The 26,490-nt window shown below is 47.5% G+C and overlaps 1 protein-coding gene across 3 annotated transcripts in view; it reads left to right on the plus strand.

Moving 5' to 3' along the window:
• Nucleotides 1-26,490, plus strand: part of LOC111152599 (proprotein convertase subtilisin/kexin type 6) — a 181,789-nt gene that overhangs the window by 20,493 nt on the left and 134,806 nt on the right. The gene's annotated exons all lie outside the window — the stretch shown is intronic.

A 26,490-nucleotide genomic window follows, 5' to 3' on the forward strand; every position in this document is an offset into this window, starting at 1 on the left:
GGCACTCTCAGCTGGTCACAAGGAATGCGTTCAAAGCAATTCCAGAAGATGGTGGCCAGGGTCCGTCCTTTCACACAGCAGGTCTGGAAATGGGCCCTCCAGGGTTGGCGCTGTCCTGGTGGTGTCTTCCGTCTACTCCACCATGCTCAGCAGGAGGTCTCTGCCTTTGTGGCCGTAGCATGGCGGTTGGGTCACCTTCAGGACTCATGTCCAAGTTCCAGACAGGGTTGGGGGCAAAAGGTCAAAGAGCGAAGGTCTTTCCCTTTTTGTTCAGGAAGGGTCACCTTCCCCAGGGACTTATGCTGACACGTCATGGGTCAGAACGATGACCGTGGCCCTGCTAGCTGCAAGGGAGTCTCAGAAATCAGGATTTTAGATTCTACAATATCTCTGGAAGGGATGGGCCACCAAGAAATGGCTGAAAGCAGGGGTAGGATCAGCCAGCGACGCATCACAATGACTGTGGTCGCTCCGGCTATGTTATGGATGATCAGGAAGGAGGGGGGAGGAGAGAGCCTTGTGTTACACTAGAAAGAAATTACCTCTTAATGTGGCTCAGATGAAGCAGCAGTTCAGTCAGGGGCAGGCCCTGACCTAGCTGCTGCTGTGGGGATTGCAGAGGGGACCAGGACACGCCAGCTGGTCCCATCCCTTGCTGTCTAGCAAAGGAGATGCCTGCCTGTACCAATAACCATATACCAGGAGAATGTGGTGAATTATCTCGCTGGGGTGCCGGGGATACTGGAGGACTGGGAAGTGGGGGATCACTTCCGCTTTCCAAAGGAAAGTGGTGAGGCGGAGGGTGAGAAGAACGATGAGGATAATAATGGCAATGAGGATGGCGAGGGTCATGATGATGGTAACGGTTAATGACGGTAACGGTTAATGATGGTGAGGATGATGGTATTGACCATGACAAGGATGGTAAACTCTTACTGGGCCAGAAATTCTCATTTGCTCCTTATAGCCACCCCACAATGTAGGAGCCTCTCCCTGCCCCTGGGGGCAGATAAGGAAACTGAGGCATGTAGAGGTTAAGCGAGTTCCTCAGATTAGACATAGCAGAACCAGAGCACATGTACTCCTACTTCATTATCTTTAAAACATGTTATTTGATACACAGAAAATAGCTCCCATATGTGTTAGTTATAAAAAGCATAATAATAGCACTTGTGAAGCCACTACCCATCCAGAAACTAGACGGTCGTCAATATTACCTATATATTTCTCTTCTGTCTTACCACTGCTAAAAGATTAACTGAGGCATATTAAAAATTTTAAGAATTCATTTGGGCAAAAATCTGTTTGAGTCGAGTAGCACCAACTGGAAATGGTTGGGAGTGCCCTGTTGATAGAGGTGAGGGAGAAGAAGGTGCCCAAGCAAAGCAAGGAAATGATTTGATTGGTTATAGCAGAAGTTACTCATTTGGAAACCCTTGTTGGCTGTTTGTGATTGGCTGTCCTTGGGTTTTGATTTCTCAGCCTTCAGGCATTTACAGGCTTAGGTTTTGGTTTGCTTCTGTAGGCTGCTAAGGAATCAGAGTCACCTCAGTCTAATGGCCTCCTTGTTTAATTTAGCACCACCCTGCACCACCTGTCCAGCTCCACGGGGTAACCACTTTCCAAATGGTGTGTGTATCGCAGGTGTAGAAACACTTGGACCACGCATTGCTCAGTTTTGTTTTGGAGCTCTATAAAAATAATGTCTGAGGGTGCGTGGGTCTAGGACTTGTTTTTTTTTCCCCTCCCTTAACATCATGTTCTGTTCATTTATTTTCACTACTGTGGTTCATTTATTTTCACTACTGTACAATGGTCATTGGCCAAGAAATCACAGAGTATCTGTCCATTCTCCTGGCAGTGAATGTTTGCCATTTTTATTAAGAACATTGTTGCTAAGAATAATCTTGTACATGACCTCTGGTAGCACCTATACCAGACTCGGGTACTTGCCTAGAATTGGGATGACTGGGTTTATATATTGTGGATACCAAACCTTTGTCTCTTACAAGTGTAGGAAATAGCATTTTCCGGTTTGTGAATGTTTAAAAAAAATTTTGTGCAGGTGTCTTCTGATTAAATTGAGTTAATGTTTATGTAATTGTATTATCAGTCTTTTCTCCTTTTTATAATATTCTTAAGTTGTAATTCATATGCCGTATGATTTACTATTTAAAATATACAATCCAATGACTTTTAGTATATTTGCAGAGTTGTGCAACCATCATTGCAATCACTTTTAGAGCATTTCATCACCATGGAAAGAAACTCTGTACCCATTTCATCATTTGCCATTCTGCCCCACACCCCCAGCCACAGACAATGGCTAATCTACTTTCTATCTCTATAGATTTGCCTATTCTGGACATTTCATATAAAGGAATCATACAATAGGTGGTCTGGCTTCTGAAAGAAGACTGGCTTCCTCCACTTAGTGTGTTTTCAGGGCTCATTCATTTTATAACTTCATTGTTTTTATTTCCAAATTGTATTCCACAGTATGACTGTACCAGTAATAATGGATGCTTTGTCTGTCTATCAGTCAATGCACATTGAGGTTGTTTCCACTTTTTTGGCCATTATGAATTATGCTGCTGTGAGCATTCATGCATAAATTTTTGTGTGGTTGTGCGTGGTGTATGTTTTTACTCCACTGGGATTATATCTGGGAGTGGAATTGCTGAATCTTATGATAACACAGTTGACCTATTGAGAAACTGCCAGGCTGTTTTACAAAATGGGTCCACCATCTGACAGTCTAATCAGCAGTATACAAGGGGTTCACATCCTCATGAACCCTTGTCTTTTTTATTGTACCATCTTAGTGTTCATCGTGGTTTGGGTTTGTGTTTCCCCGATGGCTAACGTTGAGCATCTTTTCATGTGCTTATTGGCCTTTTGTATTTCCTCTTTAGAGAACTGTCTGTTCAGGTCTTTTGCCCACTTATAATTGGTTTGTCTCTTATTATTATATGTTCTAAATGCAAGTCCCTTTTCAAATATGTGATTTGCAAGTATTTTCTCCCATTCTGTGGATTGTCTTCTCACTTTCTTTTTTTTCCCTTTTTTAAAGATTTTATTTATTTGACAGACCGAGATCACAAGTAGGCAGAGAGGCAGGCAGAGAGAGAGGAGGAAGCAGACTCCCCTCTGAGCAGAGAGCCCGACGCGGGCCTCAATCCCAGGACCCTGGGATCATGACCTGAGCCAAAGGCAGAGGCTTTAACCCACTGAGCCATCCAGGCGCCCATCTTCTCACTTTCTTGATAGTGCTCTTTGCAGCACAAAAGCTATTGTTTTTTCCACCTATTCTTCCATTCTCTTTGAATTGGTATATTTAGACCATTCATAGTTAAAGTAATTGTTGGTATTGTTAGAGTAATATCTACTATGTTTTCTGTTTGCATTTGTCCTCCCCCCACCCAACTTTCCTATCTTCTCTGACTATAATGGAGCCTTTTAGATTTTTTCATCTTATCTCCTCTCTTGGTATATCAGTTTTACTCATCATCGCATCCCACCCTCCTTGCCTTTGTCAGTTGTACACACCACTGGCCTCTACCTCTTAGGATCCAATGGTTCCCACTGAAAGTAGGGAAGGAACCCAGGGCCATTGGAGCATCACTTGGTTATCCAGAGGACAGAAAGGGCAGCCACCACAGAGCTCTTTGGGGATGCTGCTGTGCCTTGCCCAGGAATCTTCTTAACTTCTTGGTGAAGGGACAGTTGGTAGGGGTAGCTTAGCAGGTTTCACATAACACAGCCCTCCAACATTCCCCTTCTCCTGATTCCCACCTCACCACCAGTGGCAGCATCATTTAGGACCATGTCAGAGATGCCAGTTCTTGGGCCCTACGACATGCCTACTTCCTTAGAAACTCTGGGGGTGAGTCCAGAAATGGGAGTTTAACAAGCCCTCCGGTGCATTCAGTGCTTGCTAGAGCTTGGAGAGCCACTGTTCCACAGGGATCAGAAAGTTCCAGCAGGTTCATCTTATCACCTGTTGATATCAGCTAGCCAGTCTTAGAGATAGCAAACACCTCCTAGATATTTGAGTTACACATGAAATACTCTCATGGTGGGGAAAGCACCTATGTCCTCAAATTTGTCCAGATCTGGGCTATTACATTCTGTCCCCCTTCCTTGCACCTTCATCAAATTTACTCTGATGCCTATTCCAGGCTCCTGCAGGGCACACTAGCCCTCTCCTTCCAAAAGCAGATGCTGGACCTCTAGGATCCAACTCATTTTATGGGCCTGGACAGTGAGGGATGTGGGCTAGGTTATGAGGGAAAAAGGCAGGGGTCCAGTAGCAGCTGTTGGAAGGCTTTGTCACAGAGGTCTTGTCCCTCACATGTGGCATGATGGCTATTTATGCAGGCAAAAGATATCAGAGTTCTCTGCTGCAGCCCGTGTCTGCCTGCATCTGAGGGGCCCTCTTCCTCATCCTTCCGAATTGTAAGAGACCTAGGACTATCAAGCATTTCAACAGCTTTTTGACCCTGGAACCTTAAAATCATACTCTGGGGTCTGTAATGGGGGCCCTCTGGTTCTCTGAATGTGTTCTTCATTGATTGTTTTTAGCTTATTTCTCTTTTTTCCCTATATATGCTCTGTAGGGCCATGTTGCAGAATCTACCTGACCTTACAACCTTTGCAAGTTGCTGTTGCCACACCCCATTTTCCCAGTGCCTCACCCTCCTTCTGTATTTCATTCCCATGTATCATTATGTGTAATCTAGAATGCTCTGGTTTTGCATATAGTCTGAATGCTTTGGATTATCTTTATTCACACACACACCCCTGCCTTCAGCAAGGTGGTAATCCCAGTGCTCTCGGAATATATGCACAATCCAATCCGAGAGTCCAATTTTGAGGATCTATCTTAAGACCACTCCTAGTAACAATGACTTTCTCTGCCAGGGTCTCAACAGGAAAGGTAGGAGACATTCAAATTAGGGTACTTCGAGGAGGGTTACTAAGTAGATTAACCTTTTTCAAAGGTATGGGCATTGTTCCAAGAAGCTACGGGGGACTATTAATAGCAGTTTTTTCCATCTCGTGGCCCCAAAAGAATAAAGAGAGAAGGAGAGACTGTATTGGCAAGGTGCCCCAAGAAGAGCAGTGGCCTTCAGGAAGAGATAGAACTAGCCTGAAGTAACCCTGTATGGAGGGTCAGGGCAGTAAATAGGGCACCTTCACTCTCCTCTGCCCTTCCTTTGATCTCTTCCCAGGGTAGTTCATTACCAAACCCAACCCACAGCCAGAGGGCAGAGGAACCCATGGATGTAATCCATGTTCCTGGGGCAGAGAGCCAGGTGGAGGAAGTTGAAAAGTAGATTTTGAGGGGCAAATAGAGCTATCTGGCCCACTTCCATATGTTCTTCTGAAAGTTTTAGTTTTATCACACTTAAGCACTTAATCTAGCTCAAATTTGTTTTTGTGTTTGATGAAAAGTAGGAACTTAAATTTTTCCCCCACAGGAATTTCCTAGCATCATCAGGTGGTAAGTCCTTCCTTTCACCATTGATGTTCCATCATAAATCAAGTTCTGTATTTGCATAGGTTTTATCTCTCTTTTCTGTTCCATGGGTTAATTTTCCTGTCTCTGACGCAATGCCTCACAAACTTTAGTACATAGCTTTATAATAAGGCTTGATATCTTGGCCCTTTGTTCTTCCATATTAACTTTGAGTCAATTTGACAACTTCCACAAACCAGACAAAAACTCTGTCAGAAATTTGACTAAAATGTTATTTAATATGTAAATCTATTTGATACCATCTATTATATCTTTATGATATGAGATCTTCATATCCACAAATATGGTGTATTTATTTAAGTCTCCTTTAATAGCTGTTGGTAAAGTTTAATAATTTGCTATGTGTAGAACTTACATATCTTTTCTCAAATGTATAGGTACCTTAAGCTTTCCAACAGTTGTTGCTAGGGTATAGAAATGCAATGGATTTTTTTTTAATATTGGCCTTATATCCAGCCACCCTATTATAAATGCCTTTATTTTTTCTAATAATTTGTCTATAGATATTATGGTTTCCTATGTAGTCATTTCACCAATGAATAATGTTAGCTTTATTTCTTCCTGAGCAATATTTAAGCTAATTACTTATTTATTGCTGGTGGTGCTGGCTGGACTTTCAGTATAATGAGCAATAAAAGCATTGCTTATAGATAACGTTCTTGATTTTACAGGGAAAGCTTTTACTATTTCTCTATTAAGATTAATACTTGCTATTTGTTTTTTATAGATAACTCTTTAGCAGGTTAAGGAAGTTACCTTCTCTTTCTACTTGCTAAGAGTTTCTCATTATATGGGCTTTTAATTTATCAGAAACTTTTCCTAGGGGCACCTGGGTGGCTCAGTCATTAGGTGTCTGCCTTCGGCTCAGGTCGTGATCCTGGGGTCCTGGGATCAAGCCCCGTGTTGTGGGGGGGGGTGGTCCCTGCTTAGCGGGAGGCCTGCTTCTCCCTCTCCTACTCCCCCTGCTTATGTTCCCTCTCTCACTGTCTCTCTATCAAATAAATAAATAAATAAAATATTTATTTAAAAAATTTTTCCTATATTTCTAATTTGTTAATGCAGTTAATTACATTTACTGATTTTCTAGTGTTAAAATAACCTTGCATTTCTGGAATAAACTCAACTTGGTCATGGTGCGTTATCTTCTTTACTCACTGCTGAATTTGGTTTTCTCGTATTCCAGTTAGTAGTTTTGCTTTTATGTTTATGGGTAAAATGGACTTATAATCTTTTCTTATACTGTCCTTATCTTGTTTAATATTAAGGATAATCTGGCCTCACTAGATTTTACCATGTCTATTCTCTGGAAGAGTTTCCGCTAGACTGGAATTATCCACACCTTGATATTTTGGTAGAGTTTACCTGTAAAACTGTCTAGGCCTGTTTTGTGGGAAAGAGAAAAGATGTTTAACTAGTGCTTCAGCGTCTTTAATGGAAAGTCTGACTAGCCCTATAAGCATTTCTTCTTTAGTTAGTTTTCATAAGTTATATTTTCCAAGAATCTGTTCATGTTGTCTAAGTTTTCAAACTTGTTAGCTGAACATCATTGATAGTGCTTCCTTATTATTTTTTAATTTTCTGCTTAATCTGTAGTTGTATCTCTGTTTTTATTTTTAATATTCTTTGTGCCTTCTCATTTTTTAAATCAGTGTTGCTGTGGGCCTGCTTATCTTGCTAGATTTTTAAAGAACTACTTTTGGCTTTGTTTAATCTTGTTATTATAAACTTACTTTCTGTTTTCTAGCGTTCTCCTAACTTTGTTATATTTTTTTCTTCTCTAGTTTTTTTTTTTTTTTAACTTTTTTGTTAGACAATTTCGTGAATGCTCAGCATGTCTGTTTCTAGAATATGAACACCTAAGGTTGACCCTTCCCTTCTGGTGTCATGGTCATTAATGCTCTGAGTTGTCATATATAGTGTTTTCACCCATTACATTTTGAGTATTTTTAAATTTCCAGTATGATGCTTTTTTTGACCCATGAGTTATACATACATGTGTGTGTTAATTTTCAAATATGTGGGATTTTTACATTCCTCTTTATATTATCGATGTCACACTTAATCACACCATGATCAGAGACTTATGCTGTCCTGGAAACCAGTTCTTTGATACTTTGAAGAAATCAGTTATTTAGACCTGTCAGTTTTTAAAAATGTCCTGTGTGTCTGGAGAATAGTATTGTCCTCTGATGTTGGGTGCAGAGTTCTAAGTCTGCCAGAGCACACACCTCTAGATAGAGCTGTTCAGATCCTGTCCATCGCCGTTGACTTTTTGTCTGCGTGAATCTCTATTGCTTAGGGATACCTCTGTGCCTTATGGCCTCTGGAGTCTGAGCACTCCTTAAGGAGGAGCAGGCATTTTGACTGTCCCTGGAAGAATGAGTGGGTAGGAGGAGGGCCTAGGCGGAGGGAATAACAGAAATGCTCGTGAGAAAAGGGCGTGGTGTAGCCTCTGGGGAGAGGGCCAGAGGGAAGGGAGGTGACTGGGGCAAGAACAAGAGACCCTGGGAAAAGCTGCTCTTTAGAAAAGAGGCTGGAGACAGTTGTCTGAGGGGTGAAGATAGGAGAAGTCTGGGTGGTTTGAGCTGGGTGACCCTGGCATGGTAATGGTATGACTGAGTGATAAGGATGTCCTCAGCCATGCGTGGGGACTGGAAAAGCAAGGGTAATCAAAGGTGAGGGACGAGCAATCTGGGGTTCTAAAGAGAACATGGTGGTGATAGCTGTTCCAAAGGCCCAGGACCAGGTAGGGCAGGATGGGCCAAGAATCCAGAGTGCTCAAGGTCATGATAAGTAGGAGGGGAGAATTATGGTGAGGGGGGAAACTAGAGTCTGGGGGCCTGGCTGGGGCCATGCTCGCAGTTCCTGGAATGGAGGGGACAGAGAGAGGATAGGCGTAGTCAGGAAAATTGAGGCCAGGGTGTTTGGAAGGTAGGTCATTTATTACCTGGGTGTTAGTCATGTGTTGGTGGCAAAATGGTGACAAAGGAAGAGGGTGAGCTCCTTGATAATGGTAATAAGAATTTGTCTTTTATGACTGGCTCATTTCACTTAGCATCATGTCCTCAGAGTTCATCCATGTTGTAGCAGGTGTCAGAATTTCCTTCTTTTTTAAGGCGAAATAGTATTCCGTTTTATGTATATATCACATTTTGGCTGTTGATTCATGTGTCAATGAAAAGTTGTTGCTTCTACCTTTTGGCTGTTGTGACTAAAGCTGCTGTGAACATGGGTGTGCATAGATCTCTTTGAGATCCTGCTTCCAGGTCTTTGGAACCACGTTGCTGTACCATTTTACATTCTCATCAGCAGCACACAGGGTTCTGATTTCTCCGCATCCTTGCCAACACTTGTGTCCTGGTTTTTTGGATAGTAGCCATGCTAAGGTATATGATATGGTATCTTACTGTGGTTTTGATTCCCATTTCTCTAGTGGTTAGTAATATTGAACATATTTCTTACAGGCTTATTGTTCATTTGTATCTCATCTTTGGGGGAAATGTCTATTCAAATCTTTTGCCCATTTTCAAATTGCTGTAGTTATAGTTGTAGGAGTTCTTTATGTATTGTGGAAATTAACCCCTTTTCAGATATGTGATTTGCAAATAGTTTTTTCGTTCCATTAAAAATTTTTTAAAAATAATAACAATTCCCATAGGTTCAGTGGGAAGAGCTCATAGTGGGGCTGGGTGAGGCTCTTTGGAGGTGGTGGGTGGAAGAGGTGACTTGGAGAGGATTTGAGTGTGTAGGATGAGTTTGTAGTAGTTGGTGTCTGAACTTGGGACTCACATGTAGCGGGAGTGGGGGAGTCAGGCTATTGCATTGGACGTGCAGAAGAGTCACCCAGCGGGATGCAGCAGGTGCTGTGTGAGCACCTAGCCAGCCTGGGGGGCCACCCCCCACCCAGCATACTTGTATGACTTGCAGGTCAATTAAGCTCTGGGGTCTCTGGATGCTGGGAGCAAGGTGGTGACAGTTTCTTTGATTTGGGGTCAGGACAACCTGTCAAACAAGTTGGGTTTTAGGGTTTTTTCCCCCAGATCTTTTCTTCTATCCTAAAGCCTTTCACTTTGGCTAGGAGAAGCCACATGAACAACTATTCGGTTTGAATATGTAGCATGCAGAACTACAGCCCAGAACTGCCAGTAGTAAATAGCTAGGTGCATAAAAGAATTCCCGGGGAAAGATTGCTTGGGCTTGTTGGGGTAATCACATGGAATGGAAGGCAGTTTGTGCTTTTCCAAGTGAGGCGGATATGTAGGAATTATGTAGATGCTGACAGAGATACACGAGAAGCAGCTAAACTTAGCCTGGATTTGGTAAAGAAAGAGCTTAGAAAGGCAGGGCGCCAAGTAATTCAACCCATCACTGAGAAATCCGAGCGATGGTTTGACAAAGTTTGTGTCTGCACTTGTTACTGGAGAGACACAGAACAGAACAGAAGTCTTCAAAAGGGGGCCATCTGCAGAGAACTCTGGAACCTTTGGTGCCATGAAACACACTGCGGGATGCTGGAGTCTATTTCTGGCCAAGCAGAGACTCTGAGGGGGAACAGGTCACAAAATGACGATGGTTCCTAGACAGGTGAGCCAGCACTAGCTGGGAGCCTTGCTGAGGGCCACGTTGAGGCCTCCCACCCCCGGGAAGCCAGACCACGTGGTGATCCAGGAACAAGTAGAGCCAGCCCCCCACTAGAATGATTCTGGAAAGTTGGGATAGCTCTCAACATTTAAACCTTGGAAGATTTCAGATAGGAGTTAGCATTTCTAGCTTCTCTTGAAAAACAGGAAGAGCTGGCCCCTTGCCCCTACAGGGCCACAGGCAGGGCGAGGGGGAAAGTGACCACAGACTGCTGGTGTCCTGTTGGGTTTCGTGACACACATTCCCTCTGCCCCACCCTGGCTCAAGCTCCCAGCAATATCTGGGAGAAACAGTGTTCAGTGAAGGTAGGGGCAGGGAAGTGGGGATTTGGGGGTCATTCCCAGGGAGGGAGTGGATAGCGGCCGAGCCCTGTCAGGTCCTCACTGATCACCCAGCTCACTACAAACAACCACTAAGCCTTCTGAGAGTAGGTGTGCAGCCTGGGAGTCGCCCCCACAAAATAGGTGGATCCAGCCTCCCCCGTCAAGGGGCTATGTCATCAGAGTATCCGTAGATGAAGGTACGCGTTAGAAGTACCAATTCTCAGCTTTAGTAAGCGGTGACCATAAATCAGACAGAATCTCAGGGTGCCTAATGAGCACGTCTCCCACTTGAAGTGAATTTATCTTTGCAGACCTGAGTGATGACATAAGGCATGGAATTAGTTTTAATAGACTCAGAAGTCTAGAACCTACAAAATGTGTCAGCCTGGAATCGATCATTTATTGGCAGCTGTATTTTGTAACCGTTGAGAGGAGGGAAAGGGGAGAGAGAGAAAAGTGAGTTCAGGGAACTGAAAAACCCCGGACCGGCAGATGTGGGGGAATACCACTTGCCAGGATGCTTAAGAGCCCTCCCCTTGGGTGTACCCGTCCCTGGGGGTCCAGAACACAGCTCCTGTTCCCACGTGCTCTGCGGACACAGGCCTGGCCAGCACGGTGATACCGTTCATGCTGACCTTTTGGCTTCTGCCTAGGAGACATTATTTTCCCCATGGGAACCACTGATACACAAAAGTCCACTTTTTTTTTTTTTTTAATTAGAATCAAAGGGCAAATGGGATTTGTTCCTGAACTGACTTTGCAGGTAGCTTTGAGGTAGGTGAGATGCACTTACGTTCTTTTCTTTAAGAGATGATGTGAAAAGAGTGACCTGCGTGACTGCTCGCCACGTGCCAGCCCCATTTACCCTCCTGACAACCGTGGAGGTGGGACCGTTCACCCCCGTTGCACGGAAAGGGAATGAGAGGGGCAGAGGAATTAAGGGCCTTGCCCAGAGCCTCTTTTCAATCAAACAGAGGAGCCACCATTCAGATCTGGGCTGCCTGACTATGAGGCCCAAGAGGGCAGTGTGGAGTCCCATCAGAGTGTCCCCTACAGTCCATGCAAGGGGATGACTGAGGTCCCTTTGCTCCCTCCCAGCTCAGCCTGCCATCCTTTCCCAGTGTGTCCCTCCTCTCTCTACCGGGCCCCATGTTTGCTCGAAAGCCAGGTAGAAAATGTCTGTCCACCAGCAGGACACCAGCCTCTCAGAAGGCAGGTGTGGGTTTCTATCTTGGGATGGGTTCATGCAGGTCATTACTCAGTTTACCTTTCAAGCACCAGCTGGACAGAAGGACTTCCTTTGGGTCTCCCTTCCCTTGCCCTACGGGACACCCCCCTGTTGGCCTCTCTCCTGGAGGCAGGTCCTGCGGGGTAGGTAAGCCCTACTGGATCCCGCCCCATATCTAGAATGGTGCCTGGTGCAGGAAGGTGGTCAGACACTTGCTGAGAATGAAGGGGTGAGTAGGCAGCTGGTCGGCAGGCCATGTAGGTGTCACTAGGAGTAAAAACCCAGCAGGGTCCTGCCGAAGAGGTGCGTGGGTGTTTGTCCGATCCCCCATTCACAAGACACTGTCCCAGTGAATCGTGGTCGGAGGTGAGAGGGCAGCCTGGCGGTGTCTTCTCCCGCGCTCCTTCCCACAGTGACTCCTCCCTCACCTTTGAATTAGCGCGGCTGGAGTTTTACTTTGAATGCAGAAGTTCTATCGAAAATTTTTTTTATTGCCAAACATTCCATAAATCCTAATGTTGGCATGAAAGGGAGAGAAAAGCTGATGCAGCCCCTCCCTTGAGAGAGGAGACACTGGGAGCCCGAGAGGGGCCAGAGACGGGCAACCATCTGGGTCCCCTGAGTCCTTAGCATGGCGGCTGGCACGAAAAGTCCCACGTGCCCCCTTGAGAAGATGAATCCTGAAAGGGATGGTACCAAGCCCTGTTTTGAGTTTACAAACCAGGGTGTGCTTTGCCACTGGGAAAGGGTGGCCCTCAAGTTGGGTTTTGGTGACGTCATGACAGCTGCCTGCCTCATCAGGAGCTTCTTCGTTTTTAATCACTGGCTTGGGGTTGAGTCACAGAAGCCAAATGACAGAGCATGTTTCCCCGTACGTCTGTTTTTAATTGGCATCACTGAGCTCGGGCACTAATGCGGTCGGACGAGAGTTTTCCATATCTTCGTGTAACGTCAGCTGCCTGTCTCAGGAGGGCAAGACCCCCGAGAGGTCAGCCTCAGGGGTTGGTAGGGGGCTGTCTGGTCAGCAGACTTCCTTTTTTTTTTTTTTTAAAGATTGTATTTATTCATTTGACAGACAGAGATCACAAGTAGGCAGAGAGGCAGGCAGACAGAGAAGGGAAGCAGGCCTCCTGCTGAGCAGAGAGCCTGATGTGGGGATTGATCCCAGGACCCTGGGATCATGACCTGAGCCGAAGGCAGAGGCTTTAACCCACTGAGCCACCCAGGCGCCCCATCAGCAGACTTTCAAGGACATCCCCGGGGATGGACATCTGGAGAAAAGGAAGCTGGGGTGATGGGGTCAGGTGAACTTGGCCTGTCTCCAAGAGCATTGTTATCTCCTCCCCAGTATCCTTTTCCCCTGGAAGGGAAACCACATACTAGAGAGAGACACGGGAGGGGGTTGAGCTGCCTGGAACCCAGAGTAGTTAGTAATTACAGCTGGGCAGCCTTGCTGTCCTCTTCTGTCCTCCGGCCCTCGGGGCTGGCTGCACGCTCTCCCTCGTGCGCCTCCAGATGCCTCTGTCACTGGGGCTGAGGTCCCCAGGACCCCACGTGACACAGGAGAGGAGTCACTTTTAAGAGCGGTGGGGACAGAGTGCGGAAGAGATCTAATTTTACCGCGGTGAAAGAGTCATAATAAAATTTGCCATCTTACCATTTTTAAGTGTAGTTTGGTGTCGTTAAACACATTCTCGTAGTCCACCATCACTACCGTCTGTGTCCGGAACTTTCTCATCCTCCTGAACCGAAACTCTGCCCACTGAACACCAGCTCCCCATTCCTCCTCCCTTAGCCGCTGGCAACCACCATTCTCCTTTCCGTCTTTATGAACTTGACCACCCTAGGTGCCTCATCAAAGTGCAGTCATATGCTATTTGTTCTTTGGTGACAGGCTTGTTTCACCGAGTATAATGTCCTGAAGGTTCACACATACTGTAACATGAGTCAAAACTTCCTTGCTTTCTGAGGCTGGATAATACTCCATTGTCTGCACAGACCACATTTATCCATTGATGGACACTTGGACCGCTTCCTCCTCCTGACAATGGTGAACAGTGCTGACCCACACAAGGGTGTACCAATATCTATTCAAGTCCTTGCTTGTACTTCTTTGGGGTATAGGAGCTATTTATTTTTAAAGGGAAAAATTTGAAGATTAATTTCTCTAAAATCCTTTTTAATTTCCCTGAGGATAACTGCTCTCCAGTGAGAGCGTTTTAGATATTAAAGTTTGAATTTTAAACATATCTTTCATAAGGACAAAAATCCTTTCTTTTCACCCCCTCCGTGCAGCCTTCTGAACTTCCTCAGTTAAGCAGCCCCAAATGACAGCCCAGTGCTGGCCTCTCTTTCTGGAGATTCCCCAGAGGGACCCCAGCTGGTTTTCTTGGGTGCTTAGTGTCGCTTTGCTCTTGGATCTTCGGTGTAAGCAATGCAGGTGTGTTGGTCATGACCATTGGTGCTGAAGGTCACAGGCATCCTTTGCTCCATTCACAAGCCACGATGCTTTTTGCTAAGAGCAAATCTGAGCATGACCCTGGTGCATTTTCTAGGTGAGACTTTCTGACAATAAGGCCATGCCCTTATGTCTCCCATACTCGGAAAGACAAAAGTAAGCAACAGGCCTCCTAGAGTGAGGGAAGTCTGGGCCAAAGGTCTGGGTCTCTCTATTGCAGGGACCACGGGATCTCTGCGGCCTGTAGGCTGCCCAGTGGTGTTAACGTTTTAAAATTAGTTTTCGATATTAAAAACTTGGGAGAGCTCTTGGAGAATCCGAGTATTAGCTTCTCTAGAAGCGTTCAGGAGATCTGGCAGAACTGGGTCCCCTGAGTTTCCACCTACCTACCTCCTCCCTGTCCCTGCCTGGGTCCTGTGGACATGGAGAGTACCTCTCCCAACTGGAGACCAAACATGTCACAGAACAGTGAGCAGGCAGCAGGGACACATGGCACGAGCCCGTCCTCACTATCAGATTGTCACATAGGCGGTGGGGAGCAGTCTGGGGGCTGGGGTGAGGAGCTGGGCTCCGGACACATGGAGGACAGCCTGGGGGGCGGGGCCAGGCCTCAAGCAGCCTCCCAACCCCAATGGTCATCTTCCCTGGAAATAAACCCCACTGGCCTCTTGTCTCTTTTGCAAACTAGTTGTGGGCCTGATGGGTTCTCCTCTCACGGGAGGGAGGAAGGCCTGGTTCCAAGGACCAGCTCACCAAAGAGATGGTTGTTGAAGTGACTCAGGTTTTGTCTTCAATTCTAGACTCTAAGTTCTTTAGGCTTTATTTGGGAACAGGTGGGGGGGGGGTTCTAGTTTCCTTGTATTGCGATTAAAATATTCTTTTTAAAAGATCCCTTAATCACAAGTTCTCAGAAAGACCTGGGAGTATAGTCTACACTCCCACTGGAGAGTACATCACTGAGCTGACCACATCACCTCTCATCCCTCTTCACAAACAGGGCTGGTCTCTACAGAACTGTGGCACTGTGGAAGCCAGGGGCTTGTGGATGGTACCTCACGCCTCCGTCACTATTGCCGACTGCCCAACAGTGGTCTTCACAGGAAAGGGTCCCGTTTGGAGTCCGGGGTTACACACAGCTGTCAGGGCTCTATTGTGGGGTCAGGCCCAGGGTAAGGAGGGGCAGGTACTCACCTGGGGCACAAAGCCTAAGGGATGGACGCCAGAAGAAAACTCAGTAGTCAAGGTAAATAACATTTTAATGCAATGTCTTAAAACTTGAAATTAATAAAATCCACAGTGAGCAAAAAGTCAAAAATTTAAAGAAAGCTGGGCTCAGCATTACTGACTTTTCCTTGGCCTTGGGCTCCAGGATGGCTTCACACAGCACTGTTCCTAACTGTCTCAGGGTCTAGAAGGGTTCCTCAACATTCTCTTGACTTTTGTGACCTTGACACTTGCCAGGGTCAGGCCAGTTATATTGTGGAAGTTCCCTCCACTGGGGATTTGTCTGCTGTTTGCTCCTGGTGACGTTTGGGTTCTGCACTTTGGGCCACCATGTCTGACCCCACAGCCCCCGTTTCAGTTTGCCTTGTTGCTGGTGGCATGCTTGCTGATCACCTGGTTAAGGGGCTTTGTCCGCCTGTCAGGTTTCTCTTTTTCCCTTTATACATCAATAATATTTTGCGGAGAGGTACTTTGAGACTATGTAAAAATAGCCAATTCGTATAAAGCTTGGGTTTTGTTGTTCAGTGTATCTGTACGGACTCATGGTTTCCTATTTTATTCTTGGACTGTAACCTACCAGAGCGATTATTTATTTTGATCCTCAGCTGGTCCCTGGTTTGACCTGTGGATACCTTTCAAGTCTGGCTCCTGCATACTGGGGATATGTCTCCAGAGTTCTTTGACCTGTTTCTCGTTCTCTTGCCAAAACGTGGTACTAGAGAGTCTTCTAGCATTTTCCCTGCCCTGACAATTGAGTCTGCTGTTTCTCCAAAAAGCCCCGGTTCCTTTTAGTACAAAATGGTATTTGGAAGCCAAGACCCGGGCTCTGGGTGGGTTCACTGCTGTTGGGGGCTGTTCGCTTCTCCAGGCCTGTCCAGCGAGGAGAGATGGGCATATGTCTGTCTGTCTGTCTAACTATCTTGAAAACTAAATTCACATGGCTATCCAATTCCAATCCCACACCATGGAGTTCTTTCCAGTTTCCTTCTCCAAGAGTGAGAAAATGCTCTCATTGCCCCAGTGTGTTAACCGTATTTGATCTTTCTCCCAGTGGGTAACCAGGACGCATGTGTTCTGCCTACATCTCACCGTGTAGACGTGCTTCTCCCCCACTTGGGCTCTAACACCCAGACTGGGCTGCCCCCTCCCAGCATGGACACCTTCCCTCCCCCCCGACCCCCGCTCTGGGCCACCCCAAGTCTCTCTCCATGCCCTCCCCACACACACCCAAAGCTATACTGTGCCCCTCATGGCTTTAGGATTGAATTTTTTTTAGGAGCAGGAATCTGACTTTTTATTTTTCAGTCAAAATGAAGCAAAAAATAAATACAAAAGGCGGGTTGGGCTCAGAAATCTGGTAAAATGACTAATTCCAGACAGCTGTAAAGAAACCTTTAACCAGGAAATGGTTTAAAAAGATCTTCAGAGTCAAGATGGCAGAGTTTTTCAGATGGCTCTTTGTGGATGCTACAGGTAGAGGTCGAGGTGTATAAATTTGACTTTCTCATAGGAGGCCAGACTGTTTCATTTGGCAACTTTAGGGAAGAGAATAAATGAAGGTTGCTAAGAAAAAAATTAATGATTTTTCAGGAATTTGTAGGAAGTTGAGCGGCTTAATTGCAGGATCTGGGTGGATGTGTGTTGAAGAAAGCAATTTTAGGTGACTAGGAAATTGTGCAATAATCTTAACTTGGGTCAGAATTGTAATTATTGCAGTAACAAAATGTTGCTATGTGTATTATGTGACTGAAATGGGAAGCAAGCTTTTTTTTTTTTAATGCTTAAAAAATAACAACAAAATGTTCATTCTCCCTCTCTGAACTTCCTTAATTATAAATACCAGGTAACTCAGGGCTAAATATAGGCTCAGTGGCCATCTATATTTATAACTTTCCTCAGGTAGGAGTCACCAGAGCAAGACAGAGTTAATTTCATTTGTAGGTTTTTATAGGCTCTCATTAGTTACCTTTTCCTTAAGCAGACCAAGGGAGATCAGTAATATTCTATAACTGAACTCTGATGCCTGTGACTTTGAAACATAGACCCTTCTCCCCAAAGCCAAAGGCTCCCCCAGAAGATGCTGGCTGGGAAGCCCAGCAGCGCCAGAAGCCGGCACGTAGCAGTGGCGAGAGGACGGGGCTTGGAACATCTGTTTCCAGCCAAGGGCAGGCTCTGGGAGTGATAAAGTGAAGAGGTTTTTTTGTTATTGTTTTGCTTTTTTGTTTGTTTTTTTTTTTGTGTGTTTTTTTTTGCAAAGTCAGAAATCTCCTCTGCAGCCCATTCATTTCCGAGACCTTGAATTGTGACATCTCGTGGCGGCTTATCAGCTGTTCCCGAGAGGCGGATTTAACCGTGGGAGCCTGGGGAGGTGGGGTGGCATTTTTGTGTGCTGACCAAAGCATGCACTTAGCCAACTCCGCCCCCCCAGCACCCCCCACCCCCAGCCCAGTTTGCTGACTTGAGGACTTAGGGAACTGCACCTGCGTCTGAGGTCACGTTCACTGGAGGGCCGAGTGGGCGGGTGGACCTTCGGAATAATCCGATGTCATTTGGGGTGGATTTGGCATGCTCCTCAGTGACTTGCTGCAAATCAAATGTAATATATTAGATGGGGCTCTACAGCATGCCCTAGGAGCTGCAAAGAATGACGGTGATAGGTTGTCCTTTTCTTCAAGAAGGCAGCGTGCCTCTCCTCGCTGCCAGTGCCTGCAGATCCCTCGGACCTCACACCTGCCCTCTGTAAGCGGTGATTTGAAGCTAGATACACTCAGATTTACAGGGGAAAGAAAAGAAAACAGGACACGAGAAGCTCTACTTGTAAACATCCCCAGCCCAGGCCTCTCCCCCACCACACTTGGCTTCTGCCCCTTCCTTGTTTGGCTTTGCAAGATGTTTACCCTCATCCCACCTGTAGTCCTCGAGAGGCTTCCTCTCTGAGGCCGGTTAGCTCGCCATGAATGAAGGGGGTGGGCCACTTGGATGGAGTGCAGAGTCCTGCGTGGCCCGCCCCTCTCTGCCTGCACCTGTGGGAGCTCAGATGAGTCGCCTGGGGCCCGGCCCAGGCCACACAGCTGGTAGATGGTCTGCCTGACTCACAGCCTCAGGACTGTCCTGGGAGGGGGGCTAGAGAGAGCCCTAATGACAAGACAGCAGTCGCATGGCTGGAAGACATGGGGTCTTAGTTGGCCCCAGGGCCATGGTGGACAACTCTATATAGGGGGAAAGGGGAAGATGTGTGTGTCTTTCTGGTGCCACTTGAAGTCTGTTAATTTCACCGAACATTTTTTGAGTTCCTGCTACCCTCCCAACATTGCCAGCGTTCTGAGGTTTTATAGACAAAACTGCCTTTGAGAGCTTACAGCGGAGGGTTGGAGGGAAGGTGGGTTATGGCAGCAACCAGGGCAGACCTGAGCCTGGGAGGCCTAGGAGGGCTTCCTGGAGGCAGCGATAGCTCAGAGGATGGTTGAAAACATCCTCTGATATGTGAAGGGTGTGAAGGGGCTGGGAGAAGCTGGCTCAGAGGTGTGAAACAGCAGGTGACCGCAGAGTCCCTTACAGCAGCATCACCAGAGGACAGAGGTGATGCCGGCAGGGTCCGGCCTGTGGCCAGACAGGCAGCGTGGCCCAGGGGTGGAGATCTTTATGTGCCCCGTGAGGGGCTGAGGCTTCCTCCACTGAGAGGAGGCAGAACTGGGCTGGGAATGGCAGTGTAATGGGGAGGAAGAGAGTCAGACGCCAGGGACCTACGTAGGGCAATGGGCAACATACGTACATGGCCCAAGTAGGACAATAGGGTTCAGCCAGGCTTGAGAACCCTTCAACAGGTCACCTGCAGAGGGCTCGGTGGTCCTGGACACACATGGAGGAGATGACGCCATTCAGCAAGATAAGGGACTCCTCAGGAGGAGGAGCAGATCTGGAAGAAGGTTGGGGGTGGGCAGAAGACCCTGAGCCCAGGGTGGCTGCTCGTCGAGTCATCTGAGACCCGCACATCACTGGGGCTGCCCCCCTCACACCCTGCTGGCAGCAAGGAGATGAAGACGGCCAGGGTCTGGCCTGGGCCCCCAAGCACTCAGACTATAGAGCACAGGTGCTCGGGACCCATGCGGGTGGGAACGGCTTTGCAGAGGAGCCAGCGCTCAGCCGAGTCTGGAAGGCTGGTGGGGATTGGCCGGGCAAGGGAGGCGCGGCCTTCTGGAAAGGGGTTTGACACAGTCCCTGGATGTAGCCCCATGTCTCCCAGGGAGAGGTTTCAGAACCCACATATGCAGCGGCAGATGGAACCCCGAGAACTGGAAACTTCGTCTGGTGGGGAGATGGGGGCAGGCAGGGTGCTGGGCCTTGGCTGCTGTGCTCAGGCTGTCCGCTGATCCTGACCAAGGTGGTGGCCACAGACCCAGACCCAGGACTTCTGAATTAGGGTGGTTAGCAGTGGGTTCGGAAGTCCATGTGGCTATAAGGGCTGTGGGAAAACCGAAGACTTTCATGGTTGTGTTTCAGAGCCGTTTACTGGGGAATCTTACATACACACACACACACACAATTGTATACCCACACACAAGCATACACACTCCTACATCCATATATGTACACACACACACCTGGATACATATGTATGTACACACTCACAAACATTCACATACATGTACGTGCATGTGTGTGCACATATTTGAATACATACATACACGGACTCACATTCAGATACATAAATGCTCATAGAGGAGCACCTGGGTGGCTCAGTGGGTTAAAGCCTCTGCCTTCGGCTCAGGTCACGGTCTCAGGGTCCTGGAATTGAGCCCCGCATCGGGCTCTCTGCTCAGCAGGGAGCCTGCTTCCCTCTCTCTCTCTGCCTGCCTCTCTTGCCTGCTTGTGATCTCTGTCAAATAAATAAAATCTTTTTAAAAATGCCCATAGAAATACATAAGCACATGTATCGACATGTATGTATGCACACTTACACTCACGTATGGGCATAATGGGATGGATACATGCCTGGAATATAATATTCCCTGAAATGTCCTTGAAATTCCATGTCCTTGAAATGACGGACAGTGGACGCTGGTTGAGCCATTTGGCCCTGTGCGAACAAACCCGCTGCTCGGGATGAGAACCAAGGCAAGTGGGGTCCCCCATGGCCACTGCTGCTGGAAATGTGTCAAGAGGCAAAGGGGTGATGGTTGTGAGTGTGAACTCTGAGTAGATCTGACAGTGCTACTTTCTAAGGATGTGGTCTTCCTTAACCACGTGGTGCCTCAGTTTCCCCAAATGCAAGGTGAGGATAATCACAGCATCTACCGCATGGGGCTGTTGTGAGAATCAAACAGGGGAATGCATCGAAACTGTGAGCTTCCTGCCTGGGACGCAGGGAGTGCTCAGCAGGGTCAGCAGCTCCTGCTGTGAGCCAGGGGACACCTGGTAAATGTCGGGTGACCCCCAGTGGCTGGGAGGCAGGAGAAGGAGGGAGACTTGCCATTCCCTGTGAACTCTCTGCGCCTTTGTGTTGTCCATATTTTGTACCGTATGCATACATTATCTAGATTTTTTTTTAAGTCTAATAGAGTACCCTGTTAGGAGAAACCATGCTCCACTCTTGTCGCTGTGGGTTCTTTGATCTCATTTCTTGCAGTGTTCTGGCCCAGAACATTTAGCAGGGTTTTTAATGATGTTTTAATGATGTTACCAATTTTATCAACTAATGTGTATAATTACATATCACTGTTGAGTAAAGAGACATGAGCGTTCCATATTCAGCAGACTGTCATTTTCTTGGATGGGGCGCTCAGGGATTGGCTTTAATTAAGGCATCGTGAAAATACACGGACAAGGAAGAGAAAAGGCACTTATGAAAATTTTATGTTATGCCTTGGAAAAAAGAAAAGACCCCTTGTCGACTAGAGATCAGCTTCATCGATGGAGAGCCGGTTGAGGGTCTGGAAGGTCTCAGAGCTGAGCAGGATGGGGAGGCAGCCTAGAATGCTGGGGGAAGAGTTTCTCTTCTGTTCTCAAGTTGGGGAATGAAGGGGGGTTTGCCAGAGCCCTCAAACAGTGGTATTCCTTGGGAGCCCCTGCACCCCGTGTTCATAAAGGCAGCCTGCTTCCATACCGGCTCGGGTTGTGGTCACAGAGCACGTTAGTGGTGATCACGGGAGCTTGGAAGTTCTGGCGTAAACACTGCCCCGGGCCATAGCATGGCATGGCAGCGTGGGATGGCCAGGCCTGCCAAGGCAAGAGGATGAGCTACGGACTCTCAGTGCAGAAATCAAATCAAAATAAGGATGTTCCCTCACTGAGGAGATTACCTTGGGTTAAAAAAAAGTCTTTGCTGGGGCGCCTGGGTGGCTCAGTGGGTTAAGCCTCTGCCTTCAGCTCAGGTCATGATCTCAGGGTCCTGGGATCGAGCCCCACATCAGGCTCTCTGCTCGGCGGGGAACCTGCTTCCCTTCCTCTCTCTCTGCCTGCCTCTCTGCCTACTTGTGATTTCTGTCTCTGTCCAATAAATAAATAAAATCTTAAAAAAAAAAAAAGTCTATGCTGCCCCCATTTTTCTGTTCATTCTTAGGATTCTCGCTCTTGCCATTTTGACCCTTGAAGGTGTGTCAGAAGCGTTGTAATCGTTCTAAACCCCAATTTGTGTATCTTTAGGTCATTTGGTTTCAGATCTGGTCACTTACTGATCTATGGGCTGCGAGGGGAAATTGCTGGTTATTGAGGATAATGATTGGGCTTCATTCCCTGGGCCTGTTTTTCCATCTGTAAAATGGAGCCGTGCCCGTGGTTCTTTCCCATACCCTTATCTGTAGGTCAGGGCCACAGAACAATCAGGTGTCCTTCATGTTGAACCAGGCCGGTGGCCATGTCCCCAGTGACCCTGCTCGAGAAGGGGGGCTTTCCAGTCCACAACCCCACCATCCTGAATGTGCCCGATCTCATCTGATCACGGCAGCTCAGCAGAGTCAGGCCTGATTAGCGCTTAGATGGGAAAATGGGGGCTTCCCAGCCATCCTGTCCTCTTAGCTCCTGTAGGCACCCAGAAATCTTAAGGAGCAACTCTCCAAGTTGGGAGGGGCAGACTTGGGGTCAACCCTGCTGTGACAGGGGAGCCGAGGACCGAGGACCGGAGAAGGACTTCAATGGGATGGGGGAGGAGGAGGGAGGAAGAAACAGCTATACTTACGGTAAATGCTGCATCAGCCAAGCCGAGATGACTTTCACTGGGTAGTCAGGTGCACCCATCTCCTGCTGTGTCACCCCTTGATTCTTTCTGACCTTCTGCCTGAGATGAAAACCTCATATTCCTGACCCCTGCCCTATGACGGGGAGGGCCATGGCAGAGGGCAGTAGAACGTGAGTCAGACAGATGAGAGAGACCTCCTGGGTCATCAGACAAGGAGGGTACCTGGAGAAAGGTCAGCTCAGTGACCAAATGAGGTGCTGCTGGTGGGGGGACAGCAGCTGTGCCTGTGTTTCTAAGCAGAGCCCCTCGGCATGTGGCCGGGTGGTCCCCCACCTATGGAGAAGCCATGCTCATCATCAGAGCCTTTACTGGACTCCCAAAATACGCCCAGCAGCAAATGCTCTAGATCATAGGTTGGCAGACTTTTTCTGTAAAGTCCGCGTGTGAAATGTTTTAGGCCTGGGGGCCAGAGGTTCTCGGTAGCTACTCCACAATTCTGCCATCTTAATATGATAGCGGTCATGGGCAGTGGGTCAGTGAATGGGTGTGGCTGTGCTCCAGTAAAGTTTGATTGATAAAAACACAAGGCGTATATATGGCCCAAAGTGTTGAAAGCAGGGTCATGAACACATCTTTGCATACCCATATTCATAGCAGCATTATTCACGATAGCCGAAGGGAGGAAGCAATCCATGTGCCCATTAATGGATGAATGGATATGCAGAATGTGGCATACACAGACAAGGGAATATTATTCAGCCTTAAAAAGGAAAAAAGGGGCACCTGGGTGGCTCAGTCATTAAGCATCTGCCTTCAGCTCCAGTCATGATCCCAGGGTCCTGGGATCAAGCCCCGCATCGGACTCCCTGCTCATCAAGAAGCCTGCTTTTCCCTCTTGCTACCCCCTGCTTATGTTTCCTTTCTTTCTGTCTCTCTGTCAAATAAATAAAATTAAAATTAAATTAAATTAAAATAAAATAAAATAAAGGAATGACAAATGTCACGGCCTGGATGAGCCTTGAGCACATCACGTTTAGGGAAATAAGCCCGTCACAAAAACACAAACGGTTCTACTCATACGAGCTGTCTCAAGCTATTAGAAATTAGAATGGCAGGAGTGGGAAGTAAGAGTGAGTGAGATGGGTGCTGGTTCAGTCTGGGAAGATGAGAAAGTTCTGGAGATCGATGGAGATGGTGGCCAAACCCCACCATGGATGTACTCAGCAGCACTCAGCTGCCTGCATGCTTAAAAATTGTTAAAACGTGGTCAACGGAATGTGTATTTTACCGCCACCCAAAATAAGATAAATAGAAGGTAGACCAGATTTGGCCCATGGGCTTCCACTCTGTACTCTGAATGAATTGGTATTTTATTAACCACAGCATCTCTACAGGCTTTGGGAGGACACTTGTAGCCCTACCTTGGGGGCATCATGTTAATCTGGTCTGCAGACAGGTCGCGCGCCCTAGGGAGTCAAGGCTCTCATGGTGTCAAGATTCCCTCCCGAGGATCTGGGCTCTTCTTCCTCCCCTCATGGTAATCCCAGTATCAGGTGACACTTTCCCACAGGGCCCTGAATTACACTATCTGGCCTCGAGTCTTTGGTTGTGAGGAAGGAATATGGCTGTACCCCACCCCCTCAATCCTACTCCGTAAGGACCCAGAGGGTGGACAGAGGCACCCAGAATCACAGAGGGACCCCTCAGCTACTTTCCGATTTATGAACACCCAATGCCCTGACCCCCTTGCCTTTTTTTTTTTTTCTGAAACACAGTCCAGCTTCTTCTGTGGCTAGCTTTGTAGGGGCAGGAGGACAGCCTTGGCTGGTATCCCCTTTTCCTCTGCATTGGGAGTGGTCCTTCCCAGACCCTCAGCCCCCATGTTAGGCTGGACATAAGTTTCCAAACAGATGCGGCCTTGGTCACTGCTGCCACTTGGGCTGGTCAGTACTATGGGGGAGTATCTCTCCTTCCAAAGGATTGCTCAAGCAGAACAGCTCCCGTTAGCTCAGACCCTTGGAGCCATTGCTAAGGGTGGTCACAGTGGCTCAGAGGCAGGGAGCTGGCTGGCCTCGGAGTTGGCTACCTCTGGTCTGGCCCGGTTGCCCTAAGGCCAGGTGCTGCCCCAAGAGGGCTTTGCTTAGGGTCAGCAGCTCTGCAAGCCATCCATCCCTTTGCCAGCAAATTTGATTCACCCCTGAGTTTCTCCACATCCCTGAATGGGAATTGACTTGAATGCCCGGAGTTAAAAGACCAGAAGTTGTGAAACATCTCCCAGGGATGGAGGCAGCTTAGAAGCAAACAGGTTGATTAAATACAGCTCGAAGGTAAGACTCCATTATTGCTTCTGGTTCTAAATCACAGGTCTGGCGTGCGTGAGGAGGAGCCTTTGACATATATGGCAATTAACTTGGTTGAAGAAGTGAGCGAGGTGAATTATCTGTAGGAGAAATAGAAGTGCTTTTGTGCCAAATAGGTCCAAAATCATGAGGTTTATGATCGCCGAAAAAAAATGCCTCGAGGTAGAAAACGAAATGAGAACGTGCATTGTGGAAAACCGTTTACTGAACACTTGCTACCTGCTGGGCAGTCTGCTAGCTCTTTCTAGATTTATGTCATTGAAGTCTTAGAACAACCCTTCAAGGCAGTAGTTACTGTTTTCACGAGGAAACTAAGACCCTGAGAGGGTCTTATGCCCAGGTCATTCCGCATGAGGGGGTCGAGTTGGAATGCAGATGCAGATTTGGCAAAATCTTAAGCATACTGGTCCCAGTCTCCAGTTGCCATGGAGAAGAGCCAGCCAGAGAATCCCACCCAGCTCCCCATACCAGCCAGCGCTGGTTGAGACCCACCAGGTTCTAGGCACAATAGAGATGATAACCTATTTAATCCTCACGACTATCATAGTGTTCCATGTTCCATAGTCGTAAGTGACAGGAACACATGGGAGCAAGCTTAAGTGAAAAAAAGAGGCTTTTTATTTCAAGGACAAAGAGCTATCTTCTGCCACTTGGGAACAAAAGGGAGCCAGGCTGCCCAGGAGGGCTGGAAATGAGGGCGGAAGTGCTGGAGGACTCTGGCCTTGTGGAAAGATGTGGAAATGGCCACTCAGAGCATCCACATCCCTCCAGGTCTCTCCCCGGGCTGGTCAACCCTCATGGGGTCAGTTCGCAGCAGACACAGTGGCTTGAGTGGGGCGGGTGTAGCCAAGGGTTCTTGTGAGCTGCACAGACTTTAGTGATTCTAAACTCCAGTGGTTAGGCCGTTTCATCCCCATTTTACACAGCAGGAGTCAAGATTCAAGGGGGGCGAATGCCCTTACCCAAGCTCACATGGCCAGTGCTGGTGAAGGTTGGGGGAGGACAGGTTTGAACCAGGATCATCTCAGAAGCACCACATATGGGCCGCTCTAGAGTACAAATTGTCTGAAATTTGCCCTTTGACCAGAATCTGGAAAAGAAACTAGGATGGTTTAGGCTAAGAAAGGCAACTCGGAAGTCTGTGTAATGTTCTGTCCAGGCTCGTTTAAAAAGCTCTGCTTTCAAGGACGGTGACCAACAAGCTAGTTCCAACAACCAGGGTAAGTCCGAACAAGAACAGGTCTTCCGAAAACAATGTCCTGATACTCAAGGGTCATTGAGGCACTAGGGCCCGGCTGTCCTGAAGGCCACATCCATTGCTTCTCTTGGTTCTGTCCAGCCCTCAAGCTGGAATCTGTCTCGGCAAACCACCCCTGGCAGAAAATTGGGACACCCTGGGGATTTGGATGTTCTCATCTGACCTTTTCACAATCCCCAAGCAGATGGACCCGCGTGTTTCCTTTGGCTCCCTTGTTGCGCTTGGGAGCAAACGTTCATTCTTAGATATTTCAGTTTACCCGTGGGGTGGGGAGGACGGAGT

Source organism: Enhydra lutris, unplaced genomic scaffold (assembly GCF_002288905.1).
Source record: "Enhydra lutris kenyoni isolate GAN:26980312 unplaced genomic scaffold, ASM228890v2 scaffoldscaffold29, whole genome shotgun sequence".
Classification (NCBI taxonomy): Eukaryota; Metazoa; Chordata; class Mammalia; order Carnivora; family Mustelidae; genus Enhydra; species Enhydra lutris.